Genomic DNA, 23367 nt, shown 5'->3' with positions numbered 1-23367 from the left:
AGAGTTTGTTTGCAATTGAATGTATTATGGTTTCATGTATGGTCTAATTTTTTGGTCCTTCTTTTCAAATACTTCACTAGTTTCTAAGTATCATCCCATGAAGCTGCTGTACCGCTCTATGAGTGAAATATTTCTGGTGATTTCAATAGTAAGAAATAGAAAAGAATGAACATATTCTCAGCATACTGACAAGAATTTAAAGGGTACAGTTGTATTTTTATATTTTTTAAACCTTCCATTTAAAATTGCAGTTACCTCACCAGGTGATGTAGTTTTTTATTATTAGTTAAAAATGTATGTTTTAAAAGAAAATGACACCAATTTTTTTAATATTTGCTCACATCTGTTGAAGTAATATAGTAAAACATAAAACATTTCAGGCACAGTCAATTAATTTATTATGTATACAGCTACAGAAATTTCACCATAGCTGACATTTTGTTTTGTAAGACTAATTATTAGTTGTTTTAAAAGACTAAATACTAATGTATAGTTCATAGAATTATAAAATTAATATTTTTTTCATTAGTTGTATAACATTAATTGGCTTGAAAAATTCCATGCTGAATTAGAAGAGGTATTTTTCCAGAATTTTTCTGCATTTTTACCATTAGTCTGCAGAATTCTAACAGAAAAATATAGTATACATAGAAATTTTATTTTCTGTTTAAAATTGTATGGCTGACATTTTCCTCTTAGCTTCAAGAATACAATTTGTAGAGAAATTTGTAAAACAAAATAAAAGACAAGAAGACCACAAGTATATGTTTTGCTACAATGTCTACTACCAATTATTGGCAATTTGCAGGTAAGGTTTAAGAAACATTTCTCACTGACTCAAGCTGTTGATAGCCTATGTATATTACACATCCATTACATTTTATGTCAAGTTTCATATACTTATTTATATTTATTTAACCAGATCTCTCCATAGCTTTGAAGCTACATTACAAAATGAAGCAGATGAACAATTTGATTGGAGTTCGGCTAATGAGTTTATATGCAAAATCTTGTTGGATATAAGCCTCATGTTTTTGTTACAACCTTCTTGTAGCCCACCATAATCTATACACAGGGCTTTAAGTTAAATAAATTGCATTAGGTGGGACTACAGGTCTAATAAACAGCTAGCAGTAATAGCATCTTAAACTTGTCTGGAAAACATAGATACATTTGAAATGTGAGAATAGCATTGTTTTTCTACTCATTCAGTTAGACAAGGAGAGAAAGAAAGACAGAGAGAAACAAAAGGATCACTAGAGTTAAACAAATGGATAGCTGACCATGATTAAGCAGTGAGGTCAAGTAATATGCAAACTTTACTATACACTGGGTTGGCCTAATGCAGTTCTGCTGAGGGATATGAGGGGAATACCTGTGTGATAACTGTTAATTTGCACCTTATCTTGTAGTCTGTGGGTAATAAGGATTTGAGCTGTGGATGTTAACTACTATGAAGATCTATATAGTGAGGCAGTAGCAAAGTTAATACTTTTCAGCATTAAGTTGGTTTCTCATGGCTGGGGTGTGACATCAACTGTCACCACCTTTGTCAGTTCCGTGACACACTTTTACCTTCTTCAACAGTCAGATCTGAATGTCACACCTTCTCTCACCCAATCCATCCATTTCTTTGTAGGAAGTCCTTGTTATCTCTTGCCTTCTTCCTATCTCTCCCAAACCTTCACCGGGTCATCTTATGCTTTCTGGCATGTGTCTGAACTATCATAATCTGTTCGTTTTCATCTTCACTGCAACTGAAGCTACTTTAGCTTCTGCTCTGATGTCATCATTTTTTCATCTGTCCCACAGTGTACATCCTATCACCTGTCTCAGGCACTTCATCTCCATCACCTCTAACTTTCTTAACTGCTCTGCCTTCACTGCCCAGGTTTCCTTACCATACAGATGTGTTGTAGGCAATATGAAAAGGAAGACAATAAATGCTTACTTTGATTAAGTTTAGTTTTTTATATATAAAAGTGAATATTTTGTATTTCTGATACATTTAACAACTATAAAGCAGTGAATCAGTGACCTTCCTGAGTTTTTACAGTTATAAAATACTGACATTAATTTCTCTGACATTCTGTTGAGAAGAACATATTATCAAGCAGGGAAATGAATGAATACCAGTAATTATCTTACACAGTATGTTTGGTTACAGCAAGGTTTCACTTGTATTTCCTAAGGGGAAGGTTTTAATAATGAAAGAAAACTGATATGTTATAATATTTTCCATTCAGTCATTGTGAGTCTAGGATCTTAGTCACATCAAAAATGACATTTTCATTGCACAAATCATTGATAAAATAATTGAAAACTCATTTGATTGAACAATAATGAACAAAAACATCATGCAGAGTGTAAACAATACTACATAGAAAGCATCTTGTAGAGCAAGAGTACCTTAAAGAGTGTTACTTTTTAATTGGGACAAGTCTCCCTGTCCCATATGTAAGGGTTTTCACATTCATACTCCTGTTATCAAAAATGCTAAATTCGTGGTTAGACAACTGTGTGGGGGGGGGGGGAGAAAATAAAAGAAAAAGCCAATCACTGCTGGCATGCAAACACCAACTAAACATGTGCATACATTTCTTTTCTTTAAAATATGAAAACTTTCTTAATAATCCATACATACAGATAAAGCAATAACATAATAAAGTACATATCAATACAAATTATAAACTAATATTACTTTCAGCTCCTGTTATACAGCTCATATGGTTTACTATGAATTGTGATTCTACAGAATGAGTTTTCAACATTTTTTCAGTGATATATAATTCAACAAAATGTGATTCAATGAAATGTTATATTTTGTTGTGTTTTGTTTTACTCTGTCTTTTTCCTGCTTTGTACACCACAAAATGCACTGTGTTAGAAGGTGCCTCAAGAATTCCAGTCTTAACTTGCATTTTAAGAGATAAATGTGAGGCAATTAGTATAACAATTTGTGACAACTTAAGAACCAAACAGCAGTGTGTACCCTAAGGCAAAATAAACTTATACCAAATAAGCCAACGAGGTGGATAATTCCCAATAAGGTCCAGATAAGATGCTATATAAATAACACTTTAATTCAAAAACAAAAAATGGTCAAGTGCTTTGGGCAACGAAAGCACTGGACCATTTTTTGTTTTTGAATTAAAGTGTTATTTATACTATGACATTTTGTCTGGACCATATTGGGAATTGTCCACCTCGTTGGCTTATTTGGCATAATTTGTGACAACTCCCTGACTGCTAGAAAAAAAAACAGGCCAATCAAAGAAATGGGGCAGTTTTAAACTGAAAAAATAAAAACCTCACAGTGGAATGTAGCAACACCTTACCACAAAAATGCTTAAGTTGTGCACTTTCTTCTTTCCCAACACTTCACTGGAACTGAGGACAAGTGATAAAAAGGAGCAAATCATCACCCTGCAATGATTATCATACATGGAATAAGATAGAATGCAAACAGAATGTCTAAAAAGTACATTTGTATAAGATGAACTTAGCGTAGCAGTAGATGTTTGAATGAGCACTGCTGCAGTAGTCTTAGCTACAAGCTATATCCCAACAAAGCTTTAGGGCATCTTCAATGTGCCCAAACTGTCACGCAGCTCAAGCTGAACTGACTAAAAGACAAGTTTGGGCACAAAGCCATTCAGAGCTTTCCTGCCAGCAGAGAGATGGAGGCTGTGCCCTGAAAGGACAAGGCTAGGAATAGAAAAAATAAATGTCCACATCCTGGCATAAAAATACTACCAAAAAACAAGGGAGGTAGAAGGAGGGAGCAGTTGCTGTAGCAGTAATCATTCAAACATCTGCTGTTATGGGTAAGGTCAGCTTACACAACTGTACTATGTTCTTCATACTGCCCCTGGAGAATGTTCCTAGCAAAACATGATGTAGACCTAGAAAAGGAATCAAGCTTATGGCGTTTTGTAAAAGTATATACAGAGGACCAACTAGCAGCTTCTAGAACACTTGTAGAATCCAACCATTTGCAAAAAGCTGTAGAAGAAGCAAAGGTTCTTGCAGAGTGGCTTTGCCTGGAATAAATTTGTCTTGGTAGGTATAACAAAAGGTAGTAGCCTTAGACATCAATTTGATAATAGTCTGTTTTGACACAGGTTGGCCCTTTTTACCTTCACAAGAAATGAACAATTAATCTGAAGATCTAAAAGATTTAGTGCTGTCAAGATAGTACCCAAGTTGTCTGTGGACATTCACAGTATGCGGTATCCTTGCTCCCTTATTTTTAGATTCAGGAAAGAAAATGGGGAGACAGTTTGACTTAAAGTAAACTCAGATACCAGTTTAGGCATAACAGAAGCATTAGTTCCCAGAGAAACTTTGCCCTTGTGGAAAATGAGGTAGTGTTGACTTACCTTAAGAGCTTGCAATTCAGATACCCTTCTTGCAGAAGTCAGAGCAATCAGTAAAATTGTTTTCCATGTTAAGAAGCTCAAGTCAGCCAGATTAGCTGGTTCAAATGGAGCACGTGTTAATGTCCTCAAAATAAAATTAAAATCTCAAGGATGGGCAACTGGTTTTCTTATAGGCCTCTTCTATAAAACCCGTTTCAAGAACATTTTGACATGCAGATGCCTTAAATGAGGAGGATCCATGGGCAGGCATGCTGAAATGGCTTATAAATTAACCTTAATAGATGTAATAAATATAAAAAGCAGAATGTAGTGGGACACATACTGAAGAGTAAATATAAGGATTTTGGGGAAAATAATTAAATTAAAGAGAACAAAGGAGGTAGAAAACAATGAAGTTTGGAAGTATCAAAAGAAAATCTTATTGTAGAAGTTAAATAGTGAGGAAGAACTAAGGATGAAAACAATACTATGAAGGTGTTATATATGAATAACTTTTATATGGAACTTTGGAAGATTTTGTGGAAAGAAGTAGTAATAATTATAATAGAAAGGCAAAAAGTATTCAGTAATATAGTTTAATGGCAAGATTTCTTACAAAGGCAGATTTTGACAAAAATGCCTGTTAAGGATCTATATTTATCCCATTTGACTTACTGTATGGTAGATATCCCTATGACTTGCTGGTCATAGCAAAGAGACATAGAAACAAGAATAATCCCCATTAAATCCTAACATCCAAAACGTATGTAAATATTCCATATGCACATTCAGATTTTTTAACCTTAAAGCCTCTTTTTCAAATCCTTGTATACAGCCCTGCCTTCACTGGTGCCCTGTTATTGTAAAAAACACAATTTGCAACAGTTTTGTTTTTTTCTTCTGGAGGAGGAAGCATTTCACCAAAATATCACAACTTCCCTAGTATAATGGAAACTATAGTCATTCATTTTAAAACATAGTACGAATATCTTCTATAGTAAGGTTATCCCTGCGATTCAGGAAGAATCCCACCAGCTGTGGTAAGTGTCTCAGCCAAAAGGGGCTGTTTTTACTATCACTAGAAATGTGATTTAGAAATACATTTGCCTCAAATAAATCTTTGAATTGCATGTTGTTACTGCTAGTGATAATCACCACTTCCCTGTGGTAAGCATCACTGTCAGTCCACACATCTTTTTGGCATAGACACCCCCCCTCAATTATTCTCAAACACACACACAATCACACATTGAAACACACACCAACATACCTTTTACCTGCACCTGAGTTGACAGAACATCTCTGATGTACTCTCCTATTTTCCTCCCTGCCCCTTGTAAATCATGGATGATTACAGTCAGTCAATAATGTTAGACCTAGAGTTGCATTCTTTGCATTGTTTAAAAACTGCATCGGGATAATAGACCAGTTGATCTATTAACTTTTTAAATGACTTACCGTGATATTTAAAAATTCTCCCTAGTTAATCTAGTTCTGCTTTGTATGGAAGTCTTGAGCATGGCCATTGAGAGATATGGCAGCTCACCCCCCACCCCTGATGGCACCTCCCACCCCTATCTACTTTCCCTAATTTTGCAGACCTTCCATAATTTTGCCTTATACCTGCCCTATACTTTGTGTCTCATGGACCATTTCAGTCAGCCAGTAATGTCAGACATTAGAGTTTCATGCTTCTTATTACTCATAAAACACATCCTTATATATATCAGCTTCTCAGTGGTACAGTGTTGTTCTTTTATTTACTTTTTGAAAGTGATTTCAGGTACTATTTAAAGAGCATCCTTGTATTCTAGTGTTAACAAACAAATATAATCCAGATAGTTCAAGTGAGGTCTGGTATCACATGTGTGACCTGGACAGTGATAGGACTAATGAGAAACAGGGTTTAAAGGATTAAACCAGATAAAAGCACTTAAGCTAGCAGGTCTAAGAGACTCTCTTTCTGATTCCCTGCCTGCAGGAGGAATAAAGACACCTTGTTGAAGCTTCAGGAAGTTTATTCTGTTTAGTAAGTAGATGGATGAGTGTTCTTGTTCCAGTTTTCTTTTTTTTTTTTTTGCATACAAAAGTTAAAATCACCCCACATTAGTAGTTGCTTATCATCCATGTACAGTTTTATTTCTTCAAACAAGTCTATTCTGACTGCTAATGTTGTATAAGTACTAACTTCATTAGTTCAGAATTTATTCTTATACCCAAGAGAATTACATGTCTGCATGTGTGCCATTCCATATTACCAATGCAGTGTTTTTGGTTTGTTGTCAGTAACTTCAAATTTATCTTTACTTCAGAATTATTGATGCCCATAAAAAACATCTAAGTTGACATCTGTTATTTTACCACATGTCCTGTTTTGCATTTTACAAAAACAGACATCTCTGACAGTGGGATTCAATAAACTCCATGTAGGCTTTGAGCAAAGCCTATACAAAGTTTATGTGTTAGTGTGGTGAGCAGCAATGGTAATTACATATTCCTGCCACACACCATGTTTAAACATAGACAAGGGTGGTTTCATGGCTAGCAGCAGTGTTGTCAGCCAGGAAACCATGTAAAGCAACACGGATAGCAGCAGACATGTTGACCTGTTTATCTACGTGCAAACTAGGTCTGTGGGATTGTGCACTTTGCCATAATGATTACCAGGGTTAATAATATAGCAATGTATGTGGTCCTAACACATTACAGGACAGTATATACAGTGTAGAGTATTGTGGAATACCATTTCAAGCATTCTGAACAAAAGTTGTTTAAATGATACATAACACTACATTGACTGCCATTTAAGATGAACAGTCAGGGGAAGTGTGTGTATTGAATAGGGACGCACAGATGAACTGTAAGAATGAACACAAGGAAAGAGGGCAGTCTCTGACCCTGCCCTGATGGAAATACTGTGCATCCACAAAATAGGCTATAGCTGATGACATCAACAGACTCTGCTGAGAGGAAGATGGTAATAGCAGTGTTCCAGATGCTGATGTAAAATTTTTCTCTAACATCAATCAAGTGCACACACACACACACACACACACACACACACACACACACACACACACACACACACACACACACACCAGATGACTGCAGTGAGAACAGAACCACTACCCATCTAAGTACACCAACTAGAGAATTCTGTATTTAACACAAGCACTGCAGCACAAGTCTGACTTGAAGAGTGTCAGACAACACTTTATATGTGATGACATCAGAAGAGTCTGGGAGATGAAGATGGTAAAAGCAGTCTCCCACATGCTGGCATAAAATGCTCTCTCTAATGCCAAGCAAGTGCACAAAAACACCCCCCAGCTGATTGCAGTGAGAACAGAACCCCTACTTATGTACCTAGGTACACCAACTAGAGAACTCCATAGTTTACACAAGTGCCATGGCATAAGTGTGACTTTAACATGGCTGCAGGACCACTTATAATGGAAGGCATCAACAGTGGATGTTGGAGAGAAGATGTTGGGATGCCTGCATGAAATGGATGTGTAGGCATGTGCAAGTGTCAAAATATTGGTATTCCAATGGATTGGAGTGGTAACTGCAGGATACACAATTATACTTTCCCGACTAGACACACACACAGGCAGACATCCACACACACACCCCAGTTGACTGCAGTGTGATCAAAACCCCTACCTAATTACCTGGACTAGAGAACTCAGTACTTCATGCAAGCACCACATTACAAGTCTGACTTTTACAAGGCTGCAGGTCAACTTAGTGGATGACATCAGCACTAGATGTCAGAGAGAAGATGTTGGGAGGCCTGCATAAAATGGATAGCTAGCCTTGTCCAACTGTCAGAATATTAAAGTTCTGCATGTTACCAGACTGATGAGTGTGCAGTGTGAAACATTTGGCAGTTGTGCTTCCAATGTGCAGGTATACTTTAAAAGACAGCTTTACAAACTGTATGCAAACAGGTGTGCACATTAGTCAAGTATTGGAAAATCTGAATGTGTATTGTCATTATAAATATGTGCATGGTATATAAGAAACATTTGTTATTTGTTTCTATAGTGTAGTTGATATATTTGTGAAAAGTACTGAGATACCAAGGTTGCAGTGCATGGGGAGGGGGGTAATAGATGGCTGCATTCTAAATATTGTGTTATTTTCTTAGATAGTGCCTTCATTTTGATTGTGTTTCCACATGTAGTTTCATGGCATGAAGACTAAATGGACAGTAAACAAAAGTAATACATGCTATTGTCCACTTTTGCATAGTGCACTGCCAAGCAACGGGTTTGAGCAGTGGCTGGCAAAGTGTATGCCCATGTGAGATACACATTTCTACTGATTTTCCGGTTTGTGCATAGTTATGTGGTGCGCAAATGCGAGCCCCATTGCTAAAATTATAAGAGTTCTCAGTATTGAGTTTATGAAACACACCTGATGCTTATCTGACTTTGTGGCAGCAGTTGTAAATGCATTGACACAGTTCTTTTGGAGCCTGAATGATGTAGGGTTCGAATCCAGGTGTATGTCATAATTTTAAATAAGTAGTGATAATGAAATAAAATAATTCTTTATACTGCATTGACCATCTGTTAGTGTATGCTAATGTAGCTCAGCTTGTTTAAGCAGCATTATGTGGCTGTAACTGACCACTGAAGAGCCATTCAGGGTTGCTTGGCATTGGTGGGAGATGACAAACTCCTCGCAAACATAGAGGCCAGAAAGTGAAGGGCTCCATTCTTTTGTTACTAATGGGTGTTGTTTATGATGATACTTTTGACCAGATTATTGGTGTTAACATGGGGTAGATAGGAAAGTGGTGAAATTGGAGGGCAAGCAGGGGGAAGAACAAATGGAAAGCAATATAACAATGTGCTGGGGAGGTAGGAAAGAACCATAGCTATTCATTTCTTCAACAGTGTAAAATGAAAATATGTATAGAATATTAGCAGAATTTGGACTGTCACCTTCACAAAGAGGGTGATAACAATGATGTGATGTATAGCCAACTTGACTAATCAAATGTGTCAAAAAGACACGTGATAAGGAGAGAGTTTATTTTTTACACCAGTAAAAATGGAATGCTGGGTAAGAGACATTGTATTTCTGGGTCAGGTAAGGTGGATAGGTGAGGAAGCAAATGCAAACAAACAAGACAAGTAAGACAATACACGGGGTGGTGAGGGACACATAATGGGGGACACCATGATTGGGGTGAGGAGAGGACCACACAAGCCCATGCCCATTGAACATGGGGACAGTGAGAATCTAGTTTTCACCCACATGACTGTCATCACCAACCCCTTACTCTGCTGGCTGCTGGAGTGCTTGACATCTCCTTCTCCTATAGACCATGAGGGACAGCAGCCTGTCCATTAGGCAAAGGCGTACACCAATAGTGCTGTGCATGGCCCTATGCACCAAATCTGGCATCTTCTGGTGGGTGATAAAATTGCAACCTTTGCCAGTACTCCCAGAGGGTACCACAGCACTACCTACTGGGGTAGTGCTACCTGAGGGTACAGGTATTGCAAGGGCAGCAGAGGCAGTACTGCCATATTGGGTCACAGATGTGCTAGGCATTGATGCAGGAGCTGGTGGAGCAGGGGCAGGCTGAGCCACTGGGTTGGCCTACCTCCATGTGCTGTGAAGCATTTAGTGATTTGTTAGAGATGGATAACATGTTGACATTTTGATGACACAGAATAGAAAATAAAAAGAAAAGAGATAAGGGTCTGTGTGAGAGAAAAAAGAGATAAAATTAGTATCATCATATGTGACATACAATGCATTGTCACAATAATAGAGCTATTTTATCTGAAGTTTTAAATTTAAGTATACTTCCTAACCACTACAAATTATAATTATGGATTGCTCAAGGTAATCCTTGCAATGTGCAGATATTGCACGTATGCTTGGTCCAATTATACAGATTAATGTTAACAGCAGGGCATTTATGCGACTTTTGTAGAATTTAATTTTTGTAATATTATTAAATGATTGCACTATTTTGTAGTTGTTACTCTTTCCATTTGAACTCACAGTGTCTGACCCCAGTCTTACACTTGTCTTCTAAAGCTGGTTTCTGCTACAGACTGATGCATGCGTACTTGCTTTTGCAGTTAGGATATGCATGCTTACTTTGCTACTACTGTGTAGAAAATATTTTTTTTTAATTTTAAAGCTGCAATAATACTTCTCTTCTGCTGCATACATACCATTTGCTTACCTCAGTCTTTCTAGATGCTCAGCATGGACCTGCCTATTTGCATCTATTTCAGAATTAGCTGTGAAAAGAAAAGAAAAGAAAAGAAGAGAATTATGCATACCTGTCTTGCCTATATTTAGCTTTCTATGTATTATCTCTTTATTTGCATACTTACACAACTGTAGGATGTTGCTAGTTCGGAATTGGTTGAGTGTCTCCCTCTTGCATCTTTTAGGTCATTAAAGTGGTGCCTACACTGTTGTCCAGTGCATGAGATGCCAGTCGCACTGGATACAGGCTTGGCCAGACTATTCCAACCCTCAGACTTGTACTGGGAGCCGGTATAGTCCACCTGCAAAAGCCTTTGTCTTTGAAGCTTTACCAGGAGTCCAATAAAGATTCTGGACTCCTAAACACCCACCTGTGTGACCTAAATTGGGCACTTTCCCCTCTAACACCAGGCATGTCTAACCAAAAAGCAATGTAAAATAACGATTCCCTGCCAGTTCCTGATATCACATTTATTGGTAGTACACAAACACGAGCAATGATGCCAACTGCATTTTCTTGATGTTAAGTGGAGGGCAGTAGTACCAAACAGACAGAAAAGCAGTTTTGGAATTTGGAAGGTTAATCTGATACTTGACATTAGTTTGAGGTGTGTGCTGCTGTAACTGTTAGGCCATTTAATTCTGTAGACATGCACTGGGGAGATATATTTCCTGACCTGACATATGTCTGGATTGGCTTTAAATTGATTTTATATTGAGTGATTCAAAGCTATGCATAAGGGACAACAGATTTTCTTCTACAAAGTGATTCTCCATCTTTGCCACAGAAGACACAGGAAAAGTGCTTCTCAGACATAGTCATGAATTATTTATAAATACAGATGACAGATTGTGGTTTTAACCATGAATGTGTGTGACCTGACAAGGCCATTGTATGTACATTCATTTGTGTATGTGTCTTATTTAAGTGTGAAGGCCATCCAACTCCAGATAGCAGAATTATACTTAGAGAAACATAGTACACAGTATGGTGTCTTATCCCTCATACATATATATTCATATCAGCTCCACTGCCATGCATAGTTATTATTTATAATTATGTATAAATTATTATAAGTGATATTTAATATAATGTGAAATGGAACAGTAAAATGTCTGAAATTTCCTGTATTAGAACCCAGAACCATGTTTATGGCAGCCTTATCCTTCACCTGTTGTCACAGTAATATTGAAATAACATGTATATGTTCTGTTCATTACTATAAACTGAACTGTGACAACATTAAAACTATGTGCAGTTACTGTATTAGAACCTAGAACCATCTGTATTACAGCCCTACACTTACACCTGCTGCCACAGGAGTAGTTAAATAACAGTTATATATTTCAGTATTCATTATTAACTTCTCTGTGTTACCTGCCGTGCAACATCGCTTAGTGGGTTTATGCAACAGAAAGCAAAAAATGCAACAATGTATCCTTTTGACATTTAGAATGTCTACATCCTGTCTGCAGGTGCTCTGTCTACTTCCTGTGTGGGGCAGTAGTCCAGGTTTGCATGATGGTAAGAATCGCTCAAACAAGATATGCTAAGCTAAGCTTGTTTTGTCTTGTGATTAGTGTTTACATGGCATTTATTGTGTTTTTCCGGTTCCTGTGTTTGCACTAAGCCACACACCGTACAAACACTGTCCATATATAAAAAGAAAAAAAAAACAAAGAGAAATTAGGAGGAAGGAAGAACATAAATCTGTTAAATAAACAAAGGTACAAACTTTATGGTGGTGCACATGAGATATTTTTACACAGGTTTGGATAAGAACTCTTACTCCAATGAACCCTCAAAACACAGTAAGGGTGTCTTTTTCCTGTTTGCCACAGTAACAGCTTTGCAGCAGAGAATGTAAGTCATAGTGCATACAAGCAACATTTATTTATTTATTTATTTATTTAACATTTGTTTACCAGGAAAGCCCGACTTGGAACAAAGCCAATTTTCAGCAGTGGCCTGGGTAGAAATGCTCCAGACATATGTTTTTGTAATGTGGGAGGAAACCGGTGCACCCAGAGGAAATTTACATGAATGCAGAGAGGACATGCAGACTCCACACAAAAGACACTCCAGCTGAGAATTGAACCAGAAAAACTCTTGCAGTTTGGCAGCAATGCTACCCTGCACCACTGCTCCATCCATCCACAGTATTAACACAACATATGACAGTTGCACACTTCTGAGTTGTTTGTACATGTATTAATTTCAGCTGTAGTGCAATGAGTGATCACACAACCATTTATGACTATTGCTTGCAGAAATGCAGCTTCTTTCTTATCTCTGTGTGTTTGTTGGTCATTCTTGTTCTCTTATCCAACCAGTAATCTGAGACAGGCAGTCTGTAAGGCATTTTGTGTCATTGTACTTAAAATGTGTGAGGATATTAAATGGCAATAATATACAGCTGTCAACAAACACAGTGGAGGTTGGATGTTACTGAACACAAACTGTGAAATGTGTGCTGCTTACTTATATTTAAAACCCTGATACAACTACTTGTACACTTTGTAAGTCTAACCCAGCTGACACACCCAAATGAGGTAAAGGAGTCTGAATTGCCGTTGTATTTTCATTCTGTCTACCAGTAATCATTCACAGTTGCAATGCATTAGCAACAAACACTGAAGTGATGCCTGCACTATGTTTACATCTCCTACATGAAGACCAGAAATTGGGATTCAGCAATACTGAGCTCACACTGCATTTGCATCTTCACTGTGCTCACAGCCCTGAAACTACAGTATAAAAAGAGAAAAATGTAGCTAAGGAACCTGAAGGTGAGGAGGCTTGCTTATTGGGTAACACAGAAGAAAATTGCTATTACTTTGTATTTATCTGCACAGAAGAGTACTGATCTTGATACTGTATAATTTCATTTTTCAGTTATATAGTGGATATGCTCACATGTCACTAAGACAAATATTTATGTGTGTGTGTGTGTGTGTGTGTGTGTGTGTGTGTGTGTGTGTGTGTGTGTGTGTGTGTGTGTGTGTGTGTGTGTGTGTGTGTGTGTGTGTGTGTGTGTGCGTGCATTAGCAAATGGTACTTTTATCTGTATACACTCCTTGGAAGTTTACTGATGGCATACAACCACATAAACCCTTTTTATATTCAAATATCTTGACTGTTTTTTGTTTTTCCAGTGAGTAATTTAAAAAAACTACCTTTTATGTGTTCTATCTAAGCAGGACTTTTATTTATGTGATACTTATGTGTATTATCCTTCTTTTGTGTTTTATATCACAACTGAAAACCAAAGCATGCTACCAAAGGATACAAAACCAAACTTCAACAATAAAATCCACAAGTGGTGTGACCAATAAGGCTCAAAGTCTAAAAAGTAAAAACAGGATTTATTCCATACAAAAGTAAAAAGTGGTTAAGCATTTTCATCATACATTACTTCACCAGAACCATGAGTATAAAATGACCAAACACTTAAATATCTAAAATTCAATGATCACATGATGACATAAAAATGGATTTAAAGGGGTATTACCCCATTTTATACACACATAGCTTTTCTCTTAAGAACTGGTATAAAAGAGGCACTGCCATTTATTCCCAGCTCTGGTGTTGCATTTAGTCTCAATTGCCATCTAAGCTCACTCTCCTCAATTTTATTTTCCAAAAAGCCTCCCTTTACATCTTTTATAATTCTTTCTAAAATACCAAATTTAAAGCTAAAATCATTTCCTTGGCAAGTTCCATTGTTATGTCTAAACAATGCATTATTGCGATCACAATTCGTAACTACATATAGATGCTCATAGATACATTTCTGTAAATTTCTAGTAGTTTTCCCCACATAAAAATAATTACGTTTCACACACAGGAATATATTATACAATACCAAGTGTGCCACAGTTCCCAGAACTTAGAAAAATTCTTGTAGGGGAAATCTCCTACAACAATACTACTGTTTAAGTTAATGTATTTACAGTAGTTAAATATACCACATTGTTTAGTTCCACCCTTAAAGTTGTTAATGTCAACATACATTTTAATCAGGTGTTCTAGCAGTTTTTATTAAATTACCACTTTTGAAAACAAATCTCAGTGTTTCCCCTAATACTTAAATTTCTGTGTTACCTCTAAAAATAGTCCAGTTTTTTGTTAAAATTTCTTTCAAAGTATCACTTTTGCTATCGCATTTGATAAATATAGCATGGGCGACGTTTTCATAAGCATTATTTGTGTACACCACTATCCCTTCACTAGAAATCAATAGGGGAACATATTTCAAACTCCACACATGCAAATATTCTCTCCCATTTCTAAAATAAATTTCTCCAGGTATCCCCTCTCTGAAAACATACTGATTAAATTCCCAAGTTCAAGTTTGAATGTACTTAAGTTAGAGCACATTCTGGCAGTTCTTACCATTTGGCCTTTTACAACGTTTCTTTTGATATGGGGGGGGATGTTGACTACTATAATCACAATAACTATTTGAGAACGTTGGTTTCCTGTGTACTTTTGAACCAAAAATGCTCTCTGTCTTAATTTTGAACATGGTTATGTCTAAATAATCGACCAAGTCTGCCCAATGTGTGTGTAAACTTCAAAAATGAATTCACATTATTAATGTAATGGACAAAATCATTTCTCTTACTATTTTCCTTTTTCCATTAAATAAAGATATCGTCCAAAAATCTAAGATAGACATACCAATGATGATCATAACCATTGGAAAAAATGTATCTCTTCTCCCATGCATACATGACCAGGTTAGCATAGGTAGGTACACAATTAGCACCCATTGCTACCCCTTTCACTTGTTTAAAAAAATCATCCCCAAAGACCATATAATTATTCTTTAAAATGATCTCCGTGCTTTCTACTATAAAATTAGATAAACTGGGTTTAAGGGTGGTGAGTTCTACCAATGCCTCCCTGAGCAGTTCCAGTCCTCATGTGGTATCGATGAAAAAGGTCAACAACATCCATTGTTATTGGATAACACAGAAGAAAATTGTTGTATTTATCTGCACAGAAGTGTACTGGTATTGATACTGTATAGTTTCATTTTTCAGTTATATAGTGGATATGCTCACATGTCACTAAAACAAATATTTATATGTGTGTATATATGTATATATATATATATATATATATATATATATATATATATATATATATATATATATGTGTGTGTGTGTGTGTGTACATTAGGAAAAGCTACTTTTATCTGTATGTACTCAGAAGCTTACTGATGGCATGTAACCACATAAATCCTTTTTTATATTTGAATATCTTGACTGTTTTTTATTTTTCCAGTGAGTACTTTTGAAAAACTACCTTTTTATGTTCTATCTATGCAGGACTTTTATTTATGTGATACTTATATGTATTATCCTTCTTTTGTGTTTTATATCACCTAGGACTATAGCGCGCAAGGGTCCCAGTCCAAACAAACCTCCTTTCATGACTCTGAGAATGAAGTAATTGTTGAAACATTTAGGCAACATGGTGCCTTTCTGCTTCTGAGGGGACTTAGGGCTATGTCTGGAAGAATGCAAATTTGGCAGCAGATAGTGGATGATGTAAATGCTGTAGGTAGCCAGAGCGGGACATATGATCAGGTGCATCATAGGGCCAGTGACATGACTTCATTGGCCTAGAGGAGAGCAGCTGCAGTGGCCCATAGACGGATGGCTACTGGGGGGGGGGGCTGCTAAAGAGGCACCACTGACACAAAATGAAGAGTTCCTCTCCACTCTCAGGATTCCAGAGAGCTCAGTGGAAAGCACACAACAGCATGTGATTGATGTTGGTGCTGCTATTTCAGGGAGGATAAGTATGTCTCAGGAGGAGCTTCCAGGTAGGCTTACCTATCTCAAGTGTTAAATATTTCTTATATAGTAAAATACTGACAGCAATACTTAAGTTCTGTTTAACATATATTTTTTTTGTGGGGGGTCTAGTTTAGAGTTATACAGTTAGCAACACATTCTGGTTGATTAAGCATGGGTTTGAGGTGGACGAGTCATCCAGGTTTTTGTTAAAAGTGCTGTTAATGGACATATAAAGGGCAAAATGTTTTAACCCCCTGTGTTACTGATAATTGTGATGGTGGCTTCCTTACCTTTTGCTTAACTTCTTCCAGTGCCATCCTCCATAGGAATTCCAGAATCATCTAAACATGGTAAGCCAAACATTTTTATGTCAGTACTGATGAGCAATTATTATTTTATCCATGTGTGTGATATGGGTATCAAGACTATTGTGTGTATTGCTGTACTGTCTGTAATAGTGTCACCACTGTTAGTTTGTTAGCATATATTGGACTATAGTAGTGTAGGTATTAATTTCTTTCCTGTGTTTGTTGCTTATTATCACAGATGATCCTGAGAGGGGAAGTGTAGGTGAACAAACGCAGGCATTGTCAGGTGGTGTAGAGGCTGAATCTGACACTAAGGTTGACATTCAGCCATTCCATCAGTCACAGCCAGTAGGCCTGCACCAACCATTCAAGTGAGCCCTCAGATGTTTGACAGGTGGAAGTTGAGACACTCAATCAGGCTAGTGTGGTTACTGTGGCTTCAATGCCTGTTAACTCTGGCCATAGCCAAAGTGTGGGTGAGGTGCCATGCACAGGGTTGTTAGGGGTGCTTGGAGGAGGCCTGCTGTCCATTTTTCACCTGACCCAGCTGTGTCTTTCTGTGCCACTCAGTGTATGTTTAGGTCCATCATGCAGGCACAGGCATGTTCCAATAGGTCCTCAAGAGAAATGCTTAAGGTTGTGGATGTAGAACAGGATGACATACCTGACTGCCTCCACTGTGTTGCTGATTCAATGGATCGGATGAATGATACATTCGAAAGGGTGGTGCTGTGATGGAAAGTCTGCTGGGAGGGGGATGGCATCCACGTGGGCATAGATCTGCCAAATCATTTGGTGGTAGCTGATGTAGCCATGCCCGTTCACACACCCATAGTGGCAGAACTTCCACTGCTGCATCAGTGGTTGATGTGTCCACACCCACATGTGGCAGGCCATGGAGTTATGGCCCTGGATATCCTCATGAGGAGAGCTCATCCAGCAAACATCAGTCACATCCAGGTAGCAGCAGTGCATCTGACCATGGGCATGGACATGCCAGTGCATCTCTTGGGAGAGGAAGTTCTTGTAGTCAGGTATGACAACAATTAACTGCCATCTCTACCATGCATGGCTCACACCTGTCTAATATACAAAGATGTAGAGCTATCAGAGAGCTTGGCTGTGTTCTTGCTGACACTCACACACCAGTTTCACCTGGAGGGCCAATACAGACATACACACAACAGTTACATGGTTTAGCCATGAGGCTTAAAGCTCATTCTGTCTCAGTGGCCATTTATTACTTAATCCAAATGTCTGCCTGTTTATCTTTTTTACTCACATGCACTCACTTACTTTTTGTGTCAGGCAAGATCTCCCCCCCCCCCACACACACACAGCACTCTGAGCAAGAGATGATAACTGTGCATCTCCTTGTTTCTATCTTTTGGATTCGGGGATACATAACTTTTGTGTCTGATGCTCAGTGTGCATAGCTGACTTAGTGCTTAGTATATCTGTGTTTGTGATGTTGTTTTACTAATTGTACTGCTTTCTTACCAGTTTTTGTAATGTGTGTATGCCTCCCCCACTCTTACAGCAACAAAGTTGGACCAAACAATTAGTAAAAGTGACAATGGCTGAATAATAGGGAGACGTTTTACATATTTTGGTCTTACAAAGTTAGACAGTTGATAGAATCAAAACAGTTTTTGCTTCAGTATTTTTAATAATCTTCTGAGGGTTTTGAAGTCTTAAACTAAAATGTGTCTCATTAATTTCTAACTTCTCTCTTTAATGATTTGCCAGTATAAAAGTATGAGGCCACACTGAGGACATTAGGTAACCATCAGTACCTTTGAGAGGTATGAATGTGTGAATCTTTGATGCCTGAGGCCTATTACTTGATAGAGGACACATGTATTCACATAAGTCTCTGCTGTCACATGTTGAAGTCATTGCTGTACAAATCACCCACATTTTACTTACTTACATTATCACATGTCAACATGCAAGGATATGCCATGCATTTGTATTATTACACAATTATGTTTTTGTGCTCCAGGTTTAACACTTACCTTGTAAATCCAGCATTTGCTGCAGTTTTAGGTCAGGGCTGAGTCTGTCTGATGCTAGCAGTACACAGCCATAACACGGGTAGGTAAAGGCTATGAGCATTGCCTGGCATCAGATCAGTGTTACTATATGTATGTGTATAGGATGAAGGTTTTGGCCCCCTAGTTGGTGAATAAGTGTGCTATGCATTGCTTCTTAGCCAATGAGAGGACATATTGAGCATGTGTACATCTGCCTACTCCCACAGCAGCTGCTGGTTCCCCCTCTGACTCCTCACCTGTGTGTTGCTGTGGTGAACTTGCTGTTCATGGGGGGGATGTGTGCCCTCTCCCCTTGGTGATCCTGCTGAAGCTGTTTTCTCAGGATGTTGTTGTAAAGCATGGCAGAGATGGTGAAGATTTCGGTACATGTACGTGGATTGTACTGCATGGCTCCCCCAGATGTGTCTAGGCAGTGGAACTGCGACTTCAGCAACCAAAACATATATTCTGTGATATTTCTGGTTTGAGTTTGTGCCTCATTATGGCATTCTTCAGCATGTGTGCCCATTTCGGATGGGGGCCATCAGCTGTGGTTCCAGTACATAACCTGCATCCCCCAGAAAATGCCTCTGTAGAATATCACCCCTAGTGAACATCTGATACAGCTGGGAGATGTGCCAGATATGTGAGATGTGGTAACTGCCTGGGTTGCCAGCACACACATTCAAGATGATTCCCTTAGCATTACACATGACTTGACAGTTAATGGAGTGGAAGCCGTTTCTATTTATGTAGACCCTTCCCTGTTCCCCGGGTGGTGCCTTGATTTCTATATGTGTACAATCTATGGCACCCAGTATTTCAGGGTAGTGTGCTACAGGGCAGAACTCTTGCATACCTGTGACCATGTCCTCAGGACTATAGGGAAATATATATGTGGTCATTGGCATGTTGGAGTATAGCTTTCAGGAATTGATGGAGGATCCTGGATGCTGATGTCTGTGACACCCATAGCATGTCCCCTGTTGGTGTTTGAAAGGTTCTTGTAGTTAAAATTCTAAGTGCTTTACATAACTTTGTCTCCACTGGTATTGGTTGCCCACAATTTGCCCTGGGTCTGACTTGAGGACCACAGAGGCTGCAGAATTCCAGTAGTGTGTCTCTGTCCAGCCTGAAGCACTATACAATTCATGTCTCATGCAGATTGTCATAAGTTAATGGGGGGACTGAAAACTCTTCTCCTTCTTGGCCTTGGTCTATTAGCAGCAGTAGCAGCATAGGCTTCAGCCTGTTGCACAAACACATGGATTAAAGCAACAGCAGCCCCTGACATTCTTTCTGTGTAGACTCCTTTTTGTGGCTGTATTCCAATAGATTTTGGAATTCACAGGGAAAACCAGCACTGAGTTTACACAGTGCTTTATAGCTTGTTGAATAGCTTCTCCATCTTGGATTGGTTGATTAGCATACAGTTCAGCTGCTTATACTGTAACTTAGCATGCCATAGTGTTTGCAATGTTTGCGCGGCTCTACATACTCTGTAGAGTCACTTACTGAATACAAAACAGTTTGCTACAACACGCTCATGGTCTTAGCGAACCATGTAGGTTTAATTGAATCTGCCCTCAAGTCTTTTTTCTCATAACTTTATAACAAATGCATTCCTTCTTTTACTTGATTATACTTTAGATTTGCTTGTACTGGCAATTTTTTTTAACATCATCCTACAGATGAAGTCACTCCACTCATTTATATTCCAATATCATTCTTTTATCATGGCCATCCCCTTTTCATGCCTGACGATAACAATATCATTCTATAATTTCTTTATAACATGTCAGCATATCATTTACTACTGCTAACATTATATTTACATACTGTCATGGTTTTATTTTTCACACAAAATCTCCTTAGCATGTCATTTCCCCTCAGTATTCATAGGATTTATAATAAATATATAAATAAAAGATGCTGGATTTATTAACTGTAACCTTCTCAATTTAAATTACTCCTTTTTTTCAGCATTCAGCATAATACCCCACAAAAAGAAAAACATTTATAACTTGTCTTTCCACTTCATACAAATAAAACTCTCCTGTATACAAACTCAGCAGATCCAATATTATTTTGTTTATCAAAAATACGTCCTTATGAAAACATTCCACATGTAATGACACATCTGTATCCTTTCTTTTACCATTTCATATTTATTTACATAGATACAATTTGCATTTGCTCCATAACTTGTATACTTTTTTTCTAATTTAGCATCAGCTTTTCTGTTTTTAACTTGTCTTTTAAAACTTTCCCAACCATCGCCTGTCCTTCAGTATCATTATTATGTTATCAGCATAAGAAAATATCGCTGAATACTTTCACCTCCCACAGTCTTGTCATTCCCGAATTGTCTTTTGACTTCAGCCATTTCCCCATTGTCACAAAAAAACAACCTGCTGACTGTTTACCCCTCACTCATCAGGTGACTTTGTTAAGGTGCTGCTCATCATCAGCTGACTGTTTATATCCCTTGCCCCATCTAATCATTCTTTAACACTAGCAGTATATATAGACTATGTATAGTATTCTTGTTAAATACCTTACAGACATTTATAATCTTCCCTCCAAAACCATATTCTTCAAGCACATCTCATAACCTCATGTTGTATATTATTAAAAACTTTCATATGTCCCAAAAGATCACTTCCCCTCTCCCTTACCTAATAACATCTCCTTTACTTATTAAATCTAACAATAATCTAACAGTAATTAATAAGTCCCTACTATTCCCCTCTTCATTCCATATATTTATTTTTTCAAAACCCTTTTAAAATTCCTGTTTTTCTTATCTGCAGCACTTTCATCACTGTTCTATAACCTGTGTTATACAAGGCTGTTGGCCACTAATTTCGCAAATTACGTGTTTCCTCCCTCCCATAGATATATGTATATGGGTCTACTGCTTTACATCGAAAATACACTTCTTCGAACTAGAGCAGTAGACCCTATACTTCAGTGAAAGTCCACTTAAACGAAAGTGCACTTTTGCTGAAGTCTAATTCCCCGGGCTACCCAAAAATAAATAAAAAACACTAAAACATGTTTTTGCAGGAGGGCAAGCCCCCCTGCACCCCCACACCCCCCCCTACTTAAATATACCAACTCCGAGATTTCACTACTTCGAACAAGTGGAATCAGTGAAGTGGGGTTCGAAGTAGTGAAATTTTGAACATATTGACGGATCCCATATATGTATATATATATATATATATATATATATATATATGTGTGTGTGTGTGTGTGTGTGTGTGTGTCTGTGTGTGTAAAACTGTGTTCAGTATTCTTCAATGCCTTATCCCTACTTCATACCACTCATTCATCACATTAAACAATGCTATCCTGTCATGTTCAAGTATGTATCATATGCTATGGCATCTGTTCCAAGAACCAATTTATTTTACTATTTTCTAAACTTCATGTAGTTCTACATTCTTAACAAACCTTCTACTTTCCTCTTTTTGTACTTTCTTAACACTCCAGTTTCTATACCTGTTTTCTGTAACTTTTCCCCTCATAAAAGTTTTACAAATGTATTCTTGTACTATTTCCAAATTTTCATGCGATTGGTGACACCTTCCACTTTTCCATTACTTAACTTCATCATTTCTAATTCTACCTTGCTCCCTATCAAAATGTCAGGACTCACAACGCTAAGTCACTCAATACCAAAAAGACTGAAAAATACAGGAAAAGAGCAAATGTTGGGCATTACTGTTCTTCTCCATGCTTGCTTTTTTCAAGGGTGATCCTGCCTGCACACCCCATCCCTCAGTGTGGGAGGCAAGCTCCTTCACACCCCTTGATATATACCAACTGTGATAGTCCCACATGTCAGAACAAGGGAATATTCCAAAAAATTGAAGTTTTGGACTTACTATATCTAACCCAGGATTTTTGGTCAGTCTCACATTCCAGGACTTGGTATTGACTATTGAGTGTCCCATTTAAAATGATTACCCTATTTTTTTCTCATCTGCATACTTTTAAAAGATATCCCCTCTTCCTGTTTTTTATATTTAATCTATATGTCCAAAAAAGTCCATCTCCCCACTTATGTTCGCTTTACATAACTCTTGTTCTATAACACATCTCCTGTCATGCAACTTATTAAATGATTCAAGATATTTTTATCAGGGCTCTATACTTTCTTTTTTCTTTATTTTATGGCTCTCTTATTCTGTGTGAAAACCGTTAGGCATTTCTCTCCAAATGTCCCACAGTGTCCTCATGTTTTATATTTTCATATTCTCATGATTTTATGATAATTCTTTTACTGCCGTTGGGCATCATTCCTCAGTGTTTAACAATCCATTTACAATTTCTGCCCCCTTCTCTAATTTTATCAAACTTTATGTTCTCCAGACTCTTCTGTAATTTCTACATGGGCTGAAAAATTAACTTCCCACCCATCTAATGTCCTCAGAGAACACAAAGTAATCAGTCTATTTATGTACATTTCCAATCTTATATATTTTTTAAATCTTCACCATTCTTGTTTACATGTTTCTTCACATTCTCTTACAATCATCATTTCCCTTTTTTACCTTAAATTTGTGTTAAATTACTCCTTTGTTATATTTTTTCCCC

At 37.5% G+C, this 23367-nt stretch overlaps 1 protein-coding gene across 1 annotated transcript in view; it reads left to right on the top strand.

Moving 5' to 3' along the window:
- The window catches only part of SNTA1 (syntrophin alpha 1), an 807345-nt gene that overhangs the window by 735667 nt on the left and 48311 nt on the right, over window positions 1–23367 (top strand). The window lies entirely within an intron of this gene.

Source organism: Protopterus annectens, chromosome 12.part0 (assembly GCF_019279795.1).
Source record: "Protopterus annectens isolate FY-2018-M chromosome 12.part0, PAN1.0, whole genome shotgun sequence".
Taxonomy (NCBI): Eukaryota; Metazoa; Chordata; order Ceratodontiformes; family Protopteridae; genus Protopterus; species Protopterus annectens.
The sequence above is the reverse complement of the archived record's forward strand: the minus strand, read 5'-3'. Positions and strand labels throughout refer to the sequence as shown.